Below are 19,404 nucleotides of genomic sequence, written 5' to 3' on the forward strand. Positions count from 1 at the left end.
AACAGTGTAATAGAACATCAGTGTAATAGAACATCAGTGTAATAGAACAGTGTAATAGAACATCAGTGTAATAGAACATCAGTGTAATAGAACAGTGTAATAGAACAGCAGTGTAATAGAACATTAGTGTAATTGAACATCAGTGTAATAGAACAGTGTAATAGAACATCAGTGTAATAGAACAGTGTAATAGAACAGTGTAATAGAACATTAGTGTAATAGAACATTAGTGTAATAGAACATTAGTGTAATAGAACATTAGTGTAATAGAACATCAGTGTAATAGAACATTAGTGTAATAGAACATCAGTGTAATAGAATCTTAGTATAATAGAACATTAGTATAATAGAACATCAGTGGAAACCAAAGGGGACGTTTTCTTTCCAGTGTTAACACTTCACTTAGCAACGTCATGACAACCCAAATGTGCAGACAGGCCTAGGAGACGAGTTAACCTTGACCCTAACCCTGACTCTAACCCTGACCCTGACCCTGACTCTGACTCTGACCCTAACCCTAACTCTGACCCTGAACCTGACTCTGACCCTGACCCTAACCCTAACCCTGACCCTGACCCTAACCCTAAACCCTGACCCTGACCCTAACCCTAGGGGATGAGTTAACTTTAACCCTAACCCTAAACCCTGACCCTAACCCTAGGGCTAGTAGAACCATGTAGTTTGGCTCTTCAAACCCACCTCCTCGTTGCTAGGCAACCCCCCCCCTTTTCCCTCCACCGTTCGTATTTTACGACATTTTTTAGAAAAAAATGTTTTATGAAACTCCTTCAAACCACACAATCTCCCCACCCCCTCGTTGCTAGGTAACCCACCATATCCCGTCCCTTTCCGACATTTTCTTTTCCTTTATGACATTCCCTCAAACACACCAACCTCCCTTATTTTACGACATTTACTATTATTATTATTATTATTATTATTATTATTATTATTATTATTATTATTATTATTATTATATCTTTACGACATTTACTTCTTCTTTACGAGAGAAGGGGAGACAGACACCATGGAAACCACCACCACCACCGACACCGGCGGCTCCTCTGGTACTCGTAGCGGGTCCTCTGGGACCGTCTTCCCCGGTGGTACCGTCTCCTCTACCGGCTCTGAGGCTAATGATAACGGGGCTAACTAACGAAGCTAACGAATTTACCTACCGAGTGCAGTGTTGACGGGGTGCTAAAGGCTAATGCTAACTGGCTCTAACGAACTGACCGTGTGTGTGTGTGGGGGTGTGGAAACGCGTCGTGTCATCATTACTCGACATTCCCTCAAACCCACCCCCTCGTTGCTAGGCAACCCCCCCCCCTTTCCCTCCACCGTTCGTTTTTGTTTTGAAAAAATATTTTTACGACAGTCCTTCAAACCACACACACACTCTCCCCACCCCCTCGTTGCTAGGTAACCCACCATATCCCGTCCCTTTCCGACATTTTCTTTTCCTTTACGACATTCCCTCAAACCCACCAACTGTTCCTCGTTGCTAGACAACCCCACCCCTCCCTCATTTTACGATATCTTTTTATTATTATTATTATTATTATATCTTTACGACATTTACTTCTTCTTTACGAGAGAAGGGGAGACAGACACCATGGAAACCACCACCACCACCGACACCGGCGGCTCCTCTGGTACTCGTAGCGGGTCCTCTGGGACCGTCTCCCCCGGTGGTACCTCGTTTCTGACCCGGGCCACGACGCTCAACCTCCACACCGGGAACCTCGTCAACCGGAGCCGGCTGAAGAAGAAGTGTCCGTCGTCCCCGAGTGAGGAGGTAAGAAGGGCGGGGGGGGGGTCGGGAGGCTAGAGGCTAATGCTAACGGGGCTAACGAAGCTAACGAATTTACCTACCGAGTGCAGTGTTGACGGGGTGCTAAAGGCTAATGCTAACGGGGCTAACGAATTTACCTACAGAGTGCAGTGTTGACGGGGTGCTAAAGGCGAATGCTAACTGGCTCTAACGAACTGACCGTGTGTGTGTGTGTGTATTATGAATGTGATTAAATAAATACTAAATATGTCGTTTTATTGTCATTTTCTGTCTGTCTGTCTGACCTGTTGTTGCCGTTCAGCTCCAGGATTATATCCGCGCCACGCTGTCTCTGACCTGTCTGTCTCTCTATCTGACCTGTCTCTCTCTGTCTGTCTGTCTGACCTGTATGTCTTTTGTTGCCCTCCAGCTCCAGGATTGTATCCGCGCCATGCTGTCTCTGACCTGTCTGTCCCTCTGTCTTATCTGTCTGTCTATCTGTCTGTCTGTCTGTTTCTCTCTGACCTGTCTGTCTCTCCATCTGACCTGTCTGTCTGTTGTTGCCGTAGCTCCAGGACTGTATCCGCGCCACGCTGAGTGACTGGTCCTCCGATACGCCGTCGGCCGGGGAGAAGGTGAGACTCATCCCTCTCTTCTCTCCCTCCCTCCTTTCCTGTCTCTCTCTCTCTCCCTCCTTCCCTCCCTCCTTTCCTCCTGTCTCTCTCTTCTTTCCCTCCTTTCCTGTCTTCCTTCCTTCCTTCCCTCCTGTCTCTCCCTCCCTCCCTCCTGTCTCTCTCCCTCTCTCCCTCCCTCCTGTCTCTCTCCCTCTCTCCCTCCTTCCCTCCCTCCTGTCTCTCTCTCTCCCTCCTTCTCCCCTCCCTCCCTCCCTCCCTCCCTCCTGTCTCTCTCTCTCTCTCCTTCTCTCCCTCATTCCCTTCCCTCCTTTCCTGTTTCCTGTCTTCTTTCCTTACTGTCGGCGGAGGAGAAGGTGAGACTCATCCCTCTCTTCCTTCCTTCCTTCCTTCCTTCCTTCGTCTCTCTCTGGATGCTCCACACACACACACACGCACACCCACACACACGCGCGCACAGAGGCGTCAATGTTTAGTGAGTCAATTGACAATGTGTGTGTGTGTGAGAGAGAGGGAGACACACACACACACACACACACACACACACACACACCCACACACACACACGCGCGTCAATGTTTAGTGAGTCAAGTGACAACGTGTGTGTGTGTGTGTGTGGGTGCTCCTGAGACAGGGAGAGAGAGAGGGAGACACATACACACTCACATACACACACACACACAGACACACACACACAGACACACACACACTCACACAGACATACACACACACACACACACACTGTCTGTCTGTCAGTCTCTGACCTGTCTGTCTGTCTGTCTGTTTGTCTCTGACCTGTCTGTCTCTCCATCTGACCTGTCTGTCTGTTGTTGCCGTAGCTCCAGGACTGTATCCGCGCCATGCTGAGTGACTGGTCCTCTGAGACGCCGTCGGCCGGGGAGAAGGTGAGACTCATCCCTCTCTTCTCTCCCTCCCTCCCTCCCTCCTTTCCTGTCTCTCTCTTCCTTCCTACCTTCCTTCCTTCCCTCCCTCCTTTACTTCGTCTCTCTCTGGATGCTCCACACACACACGCACACCCACACACACGCGCGCCCAGAGGCGTCAATGTTTAGTGAGTCAAGTGACAACGTGTGTGTGTGAGAGAGAGAGAGGGAGACACACACACACACACACACACAGATAGACAGACAGACACACTCACACAGACACACACACTCACTCACACACTCACACTGTGGGAGCCTGGTCGACAGGCGCAACAGCGGGTCAACCAATGAGAATAGAAACAGGCGGAAACAGGGGTTGCGGTGAAATCAACGTAGGGTTTTATTTCTAAGGTGCGGGGAAAAGGGAGAGGCGAAAGGCAACTCAAATCTTCACCGGGTTGGCGGTTGGCGCTACGGCGCTCCGCCGGGTTCTTCTTGTCGTCAGAGAGAGAGAAAGAGAGACAGGCCAAAGTTAGTGGGATATCGGGTCCCTTTCACTGACCTCTTCCTCCGGTCGGTTGGGGGGTTCCTCTCCGTCTTCCAGGCTTTCTCTCCCGTTTGGCTTATGAGACTGGCTTAGCGGGTGTCTGGTCTCGACTCGTTCCTCCAGCCAGTCTGTCTTCAGCTTGTCCTGGGGAGTTTAAAAGGCCTCAGGATCGCCGAGCTGACTCAGCGCACCTGTGAGCGGTGAGCTGAGTCATCTGATTGGTGGCGGAGTCTCCAGGACATAGAACTGGGATAGTACCTCCCATCCAGCACGACACCCCATGGCTGCCTTTGCCTCCCCCTTGTGGCCACCAGGTGTCTCTGTGGGGCACTGCTCACCGGCTGGGCCATCACAACACACAGACACACACACACACACACTCACACACACACTCACTCACACAGACACACACAGACACACACACACACATGCCCAGAGGCGTCAATGTTTAGTGAGTCAAGTGACAACGTGTGTGTGTGTGTGTGTGTGTGTGCCCCTGAGACAGGGAGAGAGAGAGGGAGACACACACACACACACTCACACATACGCACACTCACACAGACAGACACACACTCACACAGACACTCACACATACACACACATGCCCAGAGGCGTCAATGTTTAGTGAGTCAAGTGACAACGTGTGTGTGTGTGTGTGTGTGTGTGTGTGTGTGTGTGTGTGTGTAGGTGGGTGCTCCTGAGACAGGGAGAGAGAGAGGAAGACACACACACACTCACATACACACAGACACACACACACACACTCACACACTCATACAGACATACACACACTCACACAGACATACACAGACACACTCACACAGACACACACACAGGCAGGGAGACGGGGGGGAGGCAGGTTTGGGGGGGAGGGTTGAACAGGGAGGGAGGGAGGTTCTGCTGAGGTCAGCTAATCTCTCTCTCTTTCTCTCCCTCTCTAGTTCGACTAGTCTGGTCTGTCTCTAACCTGGACTGCTCCCCCCTCCCAGGCACGCCTGGCTGTCTTTCTGTAATCTGTCTGTCCTGAACCTGTCTGTCTCTCAGACCTGTCTGTCTCTCCAGGAGTCTGACGTCCTAGACTGTTCCACCCCCCACGCGGCCGAGGCCATCACGCCTGTCTGTCTCTCTGTCTGTCTGTCTCTAACTTGTCTCTCTCTCTCTAACCTGTCTGTCTGTTTACCTGTGTCTCTCTCTCTGACCTGTCTGTCTCTCCAGGAGTCTGACGTCCTGGACTGCTCCACCCCCCATGCGGCCGAGGCCACCATCATGCTTGTCTGTCTCTCTCTCTCTGACCTGTCTGTCTCTCTCTCTCTAACCTGTCTGTCTGTTTACCTGTCTCTCTCTCACCTGTCTTTCTCTAACCTGTCTGTCTCTAACCTGTCTGTCTCTCCAGGAGTCTGACGTCCTGGACTGCTCCACCCCCCAGGCGGCCGAGGCCACCATCACACCGGAGGAGAGGGAGGAGCTGAAGGTGTCTGGTACGCTACGACAAGCTAACGCAGGCTAACGCTACGCTAATGCAGGGTAAGACAGGTTAACGCAGGCTAAGACAGGCTCACGCACGCTAACACACACCACGATAACACATGCTAATAAATGCTAGTGCATGCTAACACCGGCTCACACGCACCACGATAACACACGCTAACCCAGGGCTAACAAACGATACCAGCCCATGATTACACACGACGCGACCACACGTTAACACAGGCTAACAAATGACACCAGCACATGCTAACACAGGCTAACCTAGGCTAACCCACGCTAACGTTGTCGTTGCAGTCAAGCTGTTCCTGTGCGAGTCGGACCAGTCGTCCATCAGGCAGGCTGTCGACATGGGTGAGTCCTGCCTGTTTGTCTGTCTGTCTGCCTGTTTGGCTGTCTGCTTGTCTGTCTGTTTGTTTGGCTGGCTGGCTGGCTGTCTGCCTGTCTGTCTGTCTGCCTGTTTGGCTGTCTGTCTGTTTGGCTGCCTGCCTGTCTGTCTCTCTCTTTACCTGTTTGTCTCTCCCCTCCACAGCCTGTCTCACCCTCGCCCTGTCGACCAGGAGGACAACATCCCCCCCCCCCCCCACACCCAGACCCTCTCGGACCTCTAACCTGTCTTTCTCTCCCTAACCTGTCTCCCTCCCCCCCAACAGCCTGTCTCACTCTCGCCCTCTCCCAACTCGACTCGGTCATCCTGGCGCCCGCCCCCCCCCCCCCCCCCGGGGGCCGACCACGCCCCCCAGACCCTCTCGGACCTGCAGCCGGCATGGGTTTTCTTGGAAACGCTGGTGGCGTCCGGGAAGGTGGTCGCCATCGGGACGTCGGACCTGGACAAGGGCCTCCTGGAGGAGCTGCACAACTGGGCCCAGGTGGGTGTCTGTCTGTCTTTCTCTGGCCTGTCTGTTTGTCCTGGACGGTGTGTGTGTCTGTCTGTCTGTCTGTCTCTCTCTCTCTCTCGCTCTATCCCTGACCTGTCTGTCTGTCCTGGACAAGGGCCTCCTGGAGGAGTTGTACGACTGGGACCAGGTGGGTGTCTGTCTGTCTGATCTGTCTGTCTGTCCTGGACAAGGGCCTCCTGGAGGAGCGCTACGACTGGGCCCAGGTGGGTGTCTGTCTCTGTCTCTGAACTGTCTGTCTGTCTGTCCTGTGCTGGGGGTATCTGTCTCTCCCTGACCTGTCTGTCTCTCTCTCCATGTCCAAGGTGAAACCCCACCAGTAACCAGGTCAAACTGAGTGCGTACGCCAACTGTCTGTCTCTCTTTCTCTCTCTCTCTTTCTCTCTGTCCCTGTCCTGTCTCTCTCTCTCTGTCCCAACCAAGCAGTTAACAGTGTCTGTCTGTCTGTCTCTCTCTCTCTGTCCCTGACCTGTCTGTCTGTCCCTGACCTGTCTCTCTCTCTCTCTCTCTCTCTCCCCCGTATCCAAGGTGAAGACCACCAGTAATCAGGTCAACCTGGCGTCCTGTTGTGTGATGCCCCCCGATCTGATGGCCTGTATGTCTCTCTGTCCCTGACCTGTCTGTCTCTCCCTGACCTGTCTCTCTCTCTTCCGTATCCAAGGTGAAGCCCACCAGTAACCAGGTCAACCTGGCGTCCTGTTCTGTGATGCCCCCCGATCTGATGGCCTGTCTGTCTCTCTGTCCCTGACCTGTCTGTCTCTCTGACCTGTCTCTCTCTCTCCCGTATCCAAGGTGAAGCCCATCAGCAACCAGGTCAACCTGGCGTCCTGTTGTGTGATGCCCCCCGATCTGACGGCGTATGCCAAGCAGGCGGGGGTCCAGCTACTGACCCACAACGACCCCAAAGGTGGGTGTCTGTCTGTGATCTGTCTGTCTGTGATCAATTTGTCTGGGGGTGTCTGTCTGTCTGTCTCTCTTTCTCTCTCTCTGTCCCTGACCTGTCTGTCTCTCTCTGACCTGTCTGTCCCCCCTCTAACCTAACCTCCCTCTTCATCTGAGCTGTCTGTCTCTCTCTGACCTGTCTCTCTCTCTCCCTCCCTCTCTTTCCATGTCTGTCTCTCCCTCTAACCTGTCTCTCTCTCTCTCTCCCTCTCTTTCCATGTCTGTCTCTCCCTCTAACCTGTCTCTCTCTCTCTCTCTCTCCTTCCAGAGCTTATCTCGGCGGCGGGCTTCCAGGAGGCGCTGTCTCTCTCTCTCTGACCCGTCTGTCTATCTGTCTGTCTTTGACATGTCTGTCTCCCCTCTAACCTGTCTCTCTCTCTCTCCCTCCCTCCTCTCCCTCTGAGCTGTCTGTCTGTCTTTGACCTGTCTCTCTCCCCCTAACCTGTCTTTCTCTAACCTGTCTGTCTCTCTGTCGTCTTCCAGAGCTCATCACGTCGGCGGGCTTCCAGGAGGCGCTCCGTGAGAGCGCGGCGTTAGCAACGGCATCCCACGGCGACCCCGACCGCGACGGCTGTGACGCGGCGTCGGCGTGGCGTGGCGCCTCCGCTGGGTCCTGCGCTACGCCATCATCGTCAAGAGCCGCGGCATCATCAAGGCCAAGGGCTACCTGGTCCACGCCACCCGGGTAGCGTAGCGTAGCATAGCATAGTCTAGTGTAGTCGAGGCTAGCATAGTGTAGTGTAGCCTTAGCGTAGCATCGTGTAGCCTTGGTTAGCCTGGTTAGCGTAGCGCGGACGACACCTTGGTTAAGTTGAAAGACTTAGCTACGGTTAGTAGCTAAGTTACATGTATGTAATGTGATGTCATGTATGTAATGCTTATGGAGTTGATGGTGGATTAAATCTGTTCCGTCAGTTTTCCAGCGACTGACAGAGAGCAGAAACACGCTGCATGGCGCCATCTGTTGGTCGACTGTCGACAGCACAACACATGAGGCCAATGGAGGAAAGCAGAACCATGTGAGAAGATTTCCTCTTCAGTGGTTGAACCTTTCACACATCTGGCACTCCGGATTGTTTCAGCAGCGTAAAAACAAAATGCATTTTTAAATGTTCCAATGTATTTCTATGGGACTGTTAGGGATAGGAATGTATTTCTATGGGACTGTTAGGGTTAGGAATGTATTTCTATGGGACTGTTAGGGATAGGAATGTATTTCTATGGGACTGTTAGGGATAGGAATGTATTTCTATGGGACTGTTAGGGATAGGAATGTATTTCTATGGGACTGTTAGGGTTAGGAATGTATTTCTATGGGACTGTTAGGGATAGGAATGTATTTCTATGGAACTGTTAGGGTTAGGAATGTATTTCTATGGAACTGTTAGGGTTAGGAATGTATTTCTATGGAACTGTTAGGGTTAGGAATGTATTTCTATGGGACTGTTCGGTGCCAACATGTTTGACAACATGGTAAGTTAGTGAGTTTCGTTTCTAGGCACACTAGATCGTATCCAGGGGTAATAGAACATTAGTGTAAAAGAACATTAGTTTAATAGAACAGTGTAATAGAACATTAGTGTAATAGAACATTAGTGTAATAGAACATTAGTGTAATAGAACATTAGTTTAATAGAACAGTGTAACAGAACATTAGTTTAATAGAACATTTATGTAATAGAACAGTGTAATAGAACATCAGTGTAATAGAACATCAGTGTAACAGAACATTAGTTTAATAGAACAGTGTAATAGAACATTAGTGTAATAGAACATTAGTGTAATAGAACATCAGTGTAATAGAACATTAGTATAATAGAACATTAGTGTAATAGAACATTAGTATAATAGAACATTAGTGTAATAGAACATTAGTGTAATAGAACATTAGTGTAAAACAACATTAGTTTAATAGAACAGTGTAAAAGAACATTAGTTTAATAGAACAGTGTAATAGAACATTAGTGTAATAGAACAGTGTAACAGAACATTAGTTTAATAGAACAGTGTAATAGAACATTAGTGTAATAGAACATTAGTGTAATAGAACATCAGTGTAATAGAACATTAGTATAATAGAACATTAGTGTAATAGAACATTAGTATAATAGAACATTAGTGTAATAGAACATTAGTATAATAGAACATTAGTGTAATAGAACATTAGTGTAATAGAACATTAGTGTAAAACAACATTAGTTTAATAGAACAGTGTAAAAGAACATTAGTTTAATAGAACAGTGTAATAGAACATTAGTGTAATAGAACAGTGTAACAGAACATTAGTTTAATAGAACAGTGTAATAGAACATTAGTGTAATAGAACATTAGTGTAATAGAACATTAGTGTAATAGAACATTAGTATAATAGAACATCAGTGTAATAGAACATCAGTGTAATAGAACATTAGTATAATAGAACATCAGTGTAATAGAACATTAGTGTAATTGAACATTAGTGTAATAGAACATTAGTATAATAGAACATTAGTGTAATAGAACATTAGTATAAAAGAACATTAGTGTAATAGAACGTTAGTATAATAGAACATTAGTATAATAGAACATTAGTATAAAAGAACATTAGTTTAATAGAACAGTGTAATAGAACATTAGTGTAATAGAACATTAGTATAATAGAACATTAGTGTAATAGAACATTAGTATAATAGAACATTAGTGTAATAGAACATTAGTATAATAGAACATTAGTGTAATAGAACGTTAGTATAATAGAACATTAGTGTAATAGAACATTAGTATAATAGAACATTAGTGTAATAGAACATTAGTGTAATAGAACATCAGTGTAATAGAACATTAGTGTAATAGAACATTAGTATAATAGAACATTAGTGTAATAGAACATTAGTATAATAGAACATTAGTGTAATAGAACATTAGTGTAATAGAACATTAGTGTAAAACAACATTAGTTTAATAGAACAGTGTAAAAGAACATTAGTTTAATAGAACAGTGTAATAGAACATTAGTGTAATAGAACATTAGTGTAATAGAACAGTGTAACAGAACATTAGTTTAATAGAACAGTGTAATAGAACATTAGTGTAATAGAACATTAGTGTAATAGAACATTAGTGTAATAGAACATTAGTGTAATAGAACATCAGTGTAATAGAACATTAGTATAATAGAACATTAGTGTAATAAAACATTAGTATAATAGAACATTAGTGTAATAGAACATTAGTATAATAGAACATTAGTGTAATAGAACATTAGTATAAAAGAACATTAGTGTAATAGAACGTTAGTATAATAGAACATTAGTGTAATAGAACATTAGTATAAAAGAACATTAGTTTAATAGAACAGTGTAATAGAACATTAGTGTAATAGAACATTAGTATAATAGAACATTAGTGTAATAGAACATTAGTATAATAGAACATTAGTGTAATAGAACGTTAGTATAATAGAACATTAGTGTAATAGAACATTAGTGTGAACCAAAGGGGACGTTTTCTTTCCAGTGTTAACACTTCCCTTAGCAACGTCATGACAACCCAAATGTGCAGACAGGCCTAGGAGACGCTGAGAAAATCACCAGGACTCCACTGCCCTCTCTGCAGAGCATCTACCACCGCAGAGTCCACAGGAGAGCCGCCTCCATCCTCAAGGACCCCACCCACCCCCAGCACGGACTGTTCACACTTCTACCCTCAGGCCGGAGGTACAGAAGTGTTAAATGCAGGACCACCAGACTGAAGAACTCCTTCTTTCCCACTGCCATCAGGCTCCTAAACAACCCATAGGAGATTAATATAACCTTACTACCTCAAATAACTGAATTTTCCAGTTTGCATAATTGCACTGCTACATTTGCACTGTTTTATTATTATTATTGCTGCTATTTTATTTTATGCCTTAAATTTTGCTGTCTTGTACATTTGTTTAGTATATATTGTATATTCTTTAGTATTGTATATTTTACATTGGTTGGCATTCTGCGGACAGCAAAGCAAGAATTTCATTGTACAGGGAAACATGTTTTCTACTGTGCATATGATAATAAACACTTTGAATCTTGAATCTTGAATCTTAACCCTGACCCTGACTCTAACCCTAACTCTAACTCTAACTCTAACCCTGACCCTGACCCTGACTCTAACCCTAACTCTAACTCTAACCCTGACCCTGACCCTAACCCTGACCCTGACCCAAACTCTAACCCTAACTCTAACTCTAACCCTGACCCTGAACCTGACCCAAACCCTAATCATAACCCCAACCCTAACCCGAACCCTGGGACGTTCTCTGTCTCCTTGCAGTAATCTAGAGCAGGAGTCCCCAATTACCGGGCCGCGGACCAGTTTCGGCCGTGGATCATTTGGTACCGGGCCGCACAGAAAGAATAAAAACATTTTAATTTGTATTTTATTTCCATTTTATTGACTATCGCAGTCTGCAGGGTGTTTGAAAAATGACCACTTCCATCTGTGCCACTTTTCCACACTTCTCAGTCGCAGTTTTTTTTCCATGCACCGATAAATGAAGCCCACAAGCTAACCCAGCAAAAATGAGTAAAAAACAAACATTGCTGGAGAGATTCTTTGAAAAGGGGGAAAGACTCTATGATGAGACAGCAGAAGACTCCTAGACTGCCAAAAAAAAAGAAAGCTGCATTTAAAAGAAAATACCTAAGAGTCCTACTTAAATTACGGGTTCATCGCAACAGGTGATTGACATGCCCCAAGCCCGCTCTGTATAATATGTGGCGACCGGCTATCCAACGAGGCCATGAAGCCTTCAAAACTGCTTCGCCACGTAGAGACCAAGCACCCTGCATTAAAAGACAAGTCTTTGGTGTTTTTTTTAAAGAAAAAAACATGAACACGAAGGACAGAAGCAATTATTGAAGGCCACCACATCATCAAATGTGTCTGCACTGAGAGCATCATTCTTAGTGGCTAACCGCATTGCCAAGGCTAAGAAGCCCTTCACTATTGGTGAAGAGTTGATCATGCCTGCCGGTAAGGACACTTCGGGTGTCACTGTCTCCCATCACCCCTAGATGGGACCGTCTCGTTGCAGGGAAACAAGCTCAGTGCTCCCACTGATTCTGTATTATGGTGAGTTGAGTCACTTTTACATTATAAATGTAATAATTAAATGAATAATTAAATTATATAATATGCACTTTATTGTGTTTTGTTATGCGCGTGATTCTTTCCCCCCCGGTCCGTGGAAAAATAGTCTTGCATGAAACTGGTCCGTGGTGCAAAAAAGGTTGAGGACCGCTGCTCTAGAGCAGGAGTGCCCAACCAGTCGATCGCGGTCTACTGGTAGACCCCGGCCTGATCCCAAGTCGATCGCGAGGGGTGTAGGAAAAAATGAAAAAAAAAAAGTTTTTTTTATGTGTAACTGTAAACTGTTTTGTTTTGTTGTAGTTATGCGTCGTTGGATATGTTTTGTTTTGTGTGTGTGTGTGTGTGTGTTATATTTTGTATTAAATGTACACTACAGCCTATCATGAGTCCTTGCCTGCGCACCCTATCAGTCTCTTAAACACGTCCACAAAAAAAAAAAAAGTAGGTCACGTTTAACCTACTGTAGCGCGAGACATGCATGATAGTAAGTTGACAGCTGTCAACAGTAGCTAGCAGCTAGCGATCAGAGCGGTTACGCACTCCTAAACTTTAACATGTCTGAGGGGAAACGAGCCAAGACCTACCATTTTCACCCTGAATGGGAGGAAGATTATTTTTGTGTTTATTCTCATTCAAAGCCTGTTTGTTTGATCTGCAATGCAACGGTGGCGTTGGCAAAGAAAGGGAATCTGGAGCGGCATTTTAAAACGGTACCCGGGAGCTACGAGAGGGATTTCCCTGCAAAAACGCCTTTACGCGCCACAAAAGTGCGGGATTTGAAAGCACAGCTTGCAGCACGGCAGTCAATCTTCACCAAACCGAAGACCCAGGGTAAGGCCGCAACTATTGCTTCCTATCGCGTCAGTCACGTCCTTGCTAAACACAAGAAGCCATTCAAAGACAGCGATATTGTGAAGGAAGCCTTTCTCGAGGCAGCGGATAGCCTTTTTGACGACTTTAAAAATAAAACCGAGATCGTGAAGGCCATTAAAGAAGTGCAACTCTCCCGCAATACGACTACAAGGCGATGTGAGGGAATGGCTGTGGATGTGGAGGAGCAACTGAGGAAGGATATTGACGCGAGTGCTTTTCCCTCCAATTTGACGAGTCGACTGATATGGTGGATGTGGCACAATTGTGTGTTTTCATCAGGATGGTTTTTGAAGACATGAGCGCCAAGGAAGAGCTACTCACCATTTTGCCATTAAAAGGACACACCAGAGGTGAGGATATGTTTAATGCTTTCATGGGATTTGTTAGCGAGACAAAACTGCCGCTCTTCAAGCTGATCTCCATCACAACTGATGGGGCGCCTGCTATGATGGGCCGCACCAGTGGGTTCATTGCAAAGAAAGTGAATCTTTCCCAGATATCCTGAATTATCATTGTATAATTCACCAGCAAGCGTTGTGTGGAAAGATTTCAAATATGAAAGAAGTGATGGATATTGCAATGAAGATTGTGTGTTCAGTTCGGGCCAGGAGTCTGCAGAGAAGGCTTTTCCGTGCTCACTTGGAGGAGAATGATGCTGAGCACACACGCCTTGCAACCAGCTCCTACACTCCTGACTACGAGAAGCTAGCCTCCTCCTCCCAGTGTCAGGTCTCCCACTAAGGTAGGAAGTGATTTCCTTTTTTCAAACTCAGAGTGTTACGTTCCCACTCCTACATGTGCGTGTATCCTTGTTGTGTTTTGTGTTTCCTTCTGTTTTTCCCTTACCCTGTCACTCTACATTCAGGTGTCCGTCAGCAATTGGCCATTCGTCCCCATCAGTCATCACTGTTCCTGACCAATCAGAGGGCTGTCCGTGTCCTTTAAAAGCTCCGCTGGACTTCCCCTCGGGAGTCAACCCATTTTCACCGTAGTCTTGTGTTTGCTGTCGACTCACTGTTGCCTGGTTGATCGAAACCTCCAACGTACTTGTTTACATCTAGTTTTCTTTTGTTATATTTACGTCATTGTTTACTTATTGTTTTTCTCATAATTTGTCTGTCTGTTAATTGTACGCCATAGGGGTAAGGTGAATAGGTAAGAGACCCATGGGTTTACATTTCCAACACGTAGGCTCACCTCTGTTACAATTCACCAGGTTAGGAGTGGGTGCCGCCCCATGTATGTTCTAGTCTAGTGTAGCATAGCACTTTAGCATAGCCCTGATAGTATAGCTTACTACTGCACTAGTTTAGGACATCACTTTTGTTTATGATTTCTTTGCTTTGGCACCGCTCAAAAAAAGTTCCCTTTTCTCCTTGGCGTGTGTCTTGTGTTGTGTTTTCCCTGAGGAAACAAATAACTGTACATAGTTGAATTGTGGTTTGTGGTTGTTTAATTCCTACAATAAGTCTGATGTACTACCTTTTTGTTGCGACTCCTCTACCGCCCCTAGACGTAGACGAGTTTTCATCTGGAGTCGTAACACAGAGATCTACCTGTTTTGTATCTGGTTTATTTTTCTGTTTGGTTCATATTAAGGTCAGTTATGGCTATTGCTCATCATGCAGATTGGCGTGTGTGTGTGTGTGTGTGTGTGTGAGAGAGAGAGCGGGTTTGTGCTACAGCACACTATGCAAACTGGCAACTGTGTGAGAGGAATTTGTCTGTGTGTGTGTTTGAGAGAGGGAGGGTTTGTGATGTGATGTCTAGTGGTTGTGTGACAACAAGAAAAAGTGTTGTGAGGTTAGTTACTGCAGGCTGGAAACGATGTGTGTGGGTTTGCGATGTTGACACTGGACTGGTAGATCTCGGGAGGTTGGCGACTTGAAAAGTAGATCTTGGGTCAAAAAAGGTTGGGCACCCCTGCTCTAGAGGAATTAATTGCCAGCAGAGGGCGCTGCTGTTAAATGTCAATAGTGGCAGAGAGTTTTTCATGATCATTATTTCCTTTTTCTTTGAACAGTTGAGATGATCCCATCTAAGGCTGTTAACAAGGACTTCACCATATATCTGACAGAGAGACGTCTCATCCATGGTTTAGGGTTAGACCAGGGGTGGGCAAACTACGGCCCGCGGGCCACATCCGGCCCGTTTGTCTTTTTAATACGGCCCGCCGAAGATTGGTACAGATTTGAGGGTTGAATATTAATTAAATTACTAAACTGCATTCATTTGACCTTGTCCTGTAATGCCTGGCATTCCACCAGGTAGCGCACTAAGGGGCAGTCATACATTGAGTTGATTTTGCGGAGCCCGGGCTACTCTCTGTTATTACTCTGCTACTGTTCTGAACCCATCTGCAACAATGAGTGGGCCAAAGAAAAGAAAAGTCGACAGTGAGTGCCGAGTGTTTAATAGGGAATGGGAAACTAAATACTTTTTCATTTAAGTCCGGTCAAAGGCTGTATGTCTTATTTGCCAAGAAACCGTTGCGGTTTTAAAGGAATACAACATCAGCCGTCACTTTTCCACCAAACATGCTAATTACGCTAACAACCAGTCAACGCAAGAACGGACAGCTACCGCTTTGAGGTTGGCAGCTAGTTTGCAGGCTCAGCAAAACACCTTTATCCGACAAACTGCCATTCAAGAATCAAGCACGAAGGCAAGTTATTTGCTGGCATTCAAATTAGCAAAGACCAGCAAGCCTTTCTCAGAAGGGGAGTTTCTCAAAGAGTGCATGGTAGAGACAGCAGGTATCTTGTGTCCTGAGAGCAAGAACAAATTTGAAAAAATGAGCTTATCACGCAGGACAGTGACTCGCCGTGTTGAGCTAATTGACGAAGACTTAGCTAGCAAGCTAAACAAAAAAGCGGAGTCATTTACATTATATTCCTTGGCATTGGACGAAAGTAATGACATAAAGGACACCGCTCAGCTTGTCATTTTTATCAGAGGGATTAATGACAATTTTGAGATAACGGAGGAGTTTTTGGCCATGGAATCCCTGAGGGGGAAAACGCGGAAAGAGGACTTGTATGACAGCGTGTTGGGGGTCATCAAGAGGCACAAGCTACCTTGGAGTACACTCGCCAACGTTACCACAGATGGATCGCCAAATCTGACTGGAAAAAACGTCGGGCTGCTCAAAAGAATCCAGGAGAGGGTGAAAGAGGACAACCCTGAGCAGGAGGTAATTTTCCTACACTGCATAATCCACCAGGAAGCACTGTGTAAATCCGTATTGCAGCTTGACCACGTAGTGTAGCCAGTTGTAAAACTTGTTAACTTTATTCGAGCGAGGGGACTTCAGCATCGTCAGTTTGTTATGTTTCTTGAAGAAACTGACGCTGATCACCAGGACTTGCTTTACCACTCTAATGTCCGCTGGTTAAGTTTGGGGAAAGTATGAGTGAAACGGCGCCACAGGAGTTGCAGTTGGAACTGATTGATCTCCAATGTGACACTGTGTTAAAGGAGAAGTTCAACTCTCTTAAACTGGATGAGTTTTATGCTTCATTAAGCGCAGCCAAATTTCCAAACATCCAAAAGATGGCACAGAGGATGTTGTTTGGCTCTACGTATGTGCGTGAACAGACTTTTAGCGTGATGAACACCAACAAAGCACCCCACAGATCCCAGTTGAGTGATGAACACCTCAGATCTGTTCTGAGAATTGCCACAACAAAACTAACACCAGACTTCGATGCACTGGTCAAAAAGGGTGATCAACAACACTGTTCCCGCTAAAAGTAAATGTAAGTATTAACCCTGTATTTTTTATGTTTATGTTTGATATGTTTATCATTTTTGATATATGTTTTATGTTTGATATGTATGCATCTGGTGCTGGCCCGGCCCGTCTGTCAAATTTTAAAAGTCAATGTGGCCCCTGAGCCAAAAAGTTTGCCCACCCCTGGGTTAGACTGTAGCTCCATCCTCTCATTCAGGACAGCCCAGGCCTCCTTCTTTCTCTCCTGCAGTCTAACCATGACCTCCATCCTGGTCTCTCCTGATCTATGTCGTGACTGATGGGGTTACGGTTGGTAGAAGACATGGATTATCAGCTTCTGATGCATGGATTGAGTAGAAGCAACAGTACAACAAATGATTTTCATTAAACCTAACCCCTAACCGTATGTTTATATATATCTAACCTAACCCTATGTATGTGTGATTTAGTCCAGGACTAGGCTAGTTCATGTGTACTTAGCCTGTGCTAGTAGAAACATGTAGTTAGCCTGTGCTAGTAGAAACATTAATGTGTAGTTAGCCTGTGCTAGTAGAAACATGTAGTTAGCCTGTGCTAGTAGAAACATGTAGTTAGCCTGTGCTAGTAGAAACATTAATGTGTAGTTAGCCTGTGCTAGTAGAAACATGTAGTTAGCCTGTGCTAGTAGAAACATGAATGTGTAGTTAGCCTGTGCTAGTAGAAACATGTAGTTAGTCTGTGCTAGTAGAAACATGTAGTTAGCCTGTGCTAGTAGAAACATGAATGTGTAGTTAGCCTGTGCTAGTAGAAACATTAATGTGTAGTTAGCCTGTGCTAGTTAGTAACGTTCATGTGTAGTTTGCCCATATGCCTGAACTCGTAGAATAGAATAGCTTTTTTTTTCTCAGGTGGAATTACAAACGTCTATCCTTGCTGCAAAGTCCGTTCAACAAGTCATATTGTTGTAAAATAAACCTGTAGTACATTTTGATTAATGGAGATGACAGCAGGAGTTCCCTTTATAAAGCCTTTATTACAGACAACAGAGAGAAGAGAAAATGACTTGAGTTTGAGCTGGTCCACTTGGCCTGCTGGCCGGCCGGGTGCTTCAGGGAACTCAGATACACAACACCACAACACCACCCTAACCTAACCTAACCTAACCTAACCTAACCTTAACCTAACCTAACCTAACCTAACCTAACCTAACCTAACCTAACCTAACCTTAACCTAACCTTAACCTAACCTAACCCTAACCTTAACACAAACAGGCTTCCACATGTTGGTTAAAGTTACACATATAGTCAGAACGGTCTTTTACTGTTCTGAATTACTGATTAACACACAGTTATCATATATATATATATATATATATCAGACTATTACTCTTAGCAGTAGGTTTTTAAGCATTATCATTAAAACATTCAATCACTTGCCTTTTTACTTAAATCTAAATCTTCATTGTCCGAAGCAAACAATGGAATAGTATTCTCTTCCTGATGATGCCTTTTTACCGGGTGACCTCATTCTTTTGACATCTCAAACTTAATTTAAAATGTTCTTAAACACCAAATATTCTTACTTAGTTCATATTCTTTCAATGCCAAACATTCCTTCATATTTTAGTATGTATTCTCAGACATTCAATGTGCAAATTCAAGTTTGGATTTAACTTGCCTGCCCCCATGATTGATAGATTAGTGCTTACATTAAACCAGCTACTATTATTATAATAATGTCTTGTCAACCCTCACACCATCATCATAAACTTCACATCATAACAGCAACCTTCATTCAATACCAGTTAGCATCCAATCAAAGTCTCCTTCTGCATTTTACTTCCTACTCTTTGAAAGTCAATCCATTTCTTCATCTTCCAATCGATACTCTCAAACTTTCACTGCAAACATGAAGGCCACTGTTGCGTTGCATGTTCATATACATATTTCCCACCCTGATTGATCGACACAAAGAACACAGACACAGAAAAGCATCCCTTCAGAAATCCCAGACACCGATATAAGATTCAGTTAAAGGTAGACTCAGCGATATGACGTCAACGCGGGACGTTGGTTGACTTCAGCGATGTTTCAGATTCATCCGAGCAACGGACGTTTCACTAATGATGGATTCCATTGGTGCACGAGCACGGCAGTGGCAGATGGCCATGTGACAAACGGGCTGGCGAGGGAATTGTCTTGCCTTAGGCTTCAACGATCTCTGCCAATATTCACAGGTTACGTCATATCGCTGAGTCTACCTTTAACAACGGATAGAGAGTGTGGTCGGGTAAACACGGTCTTCTAAACACAGTATGGTAAACACAGTCTGTTAAACAGTGTATTAAAGATGAGGCAGTTTACAGACAGGTTTGTCCACTAGATGGAGCAGAGAGCGGATTGGACCACACATCTTCTACCCTATTAGGACGCGGCTCTTGGTCAGGGTCAGGCGAAGGTCAGGGACATCCTGGCTCCAGAACTGCCTCCGGGTCAGAGGTCAAGCGGCTACAGTCCTGGACAGGACACCTTCCAGAATGACAA

General features: G+C 45.4%; 1 protein-coding gene and 1 pseudogene across 2 annotated transcripts in view; both read left to right on the top strand.

The window, feature by feature from the left end:
* Window positions 1–19,404, top strand: part of LOC310823685 (uncharacterized protein) — a 131,859-nt gene that overhangs the window by 25,895 nt on the left and 86,560 nt on the right.
* LOC310823582 (glutamate--cysteine ligase regulatory subunit-like) lies at window positions 764–16,645 on the top strand (annotated as a pseudogene). Its single transcript, XR_014555070.1, has 8 exons — window positions 764–1,798; window positions 2,344–2,409; window positions 3,246–3,311; window positions 5,234–5,318; window positions 5,623–5,679; window positions 5,979–6,194; window positions 7,014–7,128; window positions 16,626–16,645. The product of XR_014555070.1 is annotated as a glutamate--cysteine ligase regulatory subunit-like (transcript).

The sequence above is a fragment of the Argentina silus genome (assembly GCF_951799395.1).
Source record: "Argentina silus genome assembly, chromosome: Y".
Lineage (NCBI taxonomy): Eukaryota > Metazoa > Chordata > Actinopteri > Argentiniformes > Argentinidae > Argentina > Argentina silus.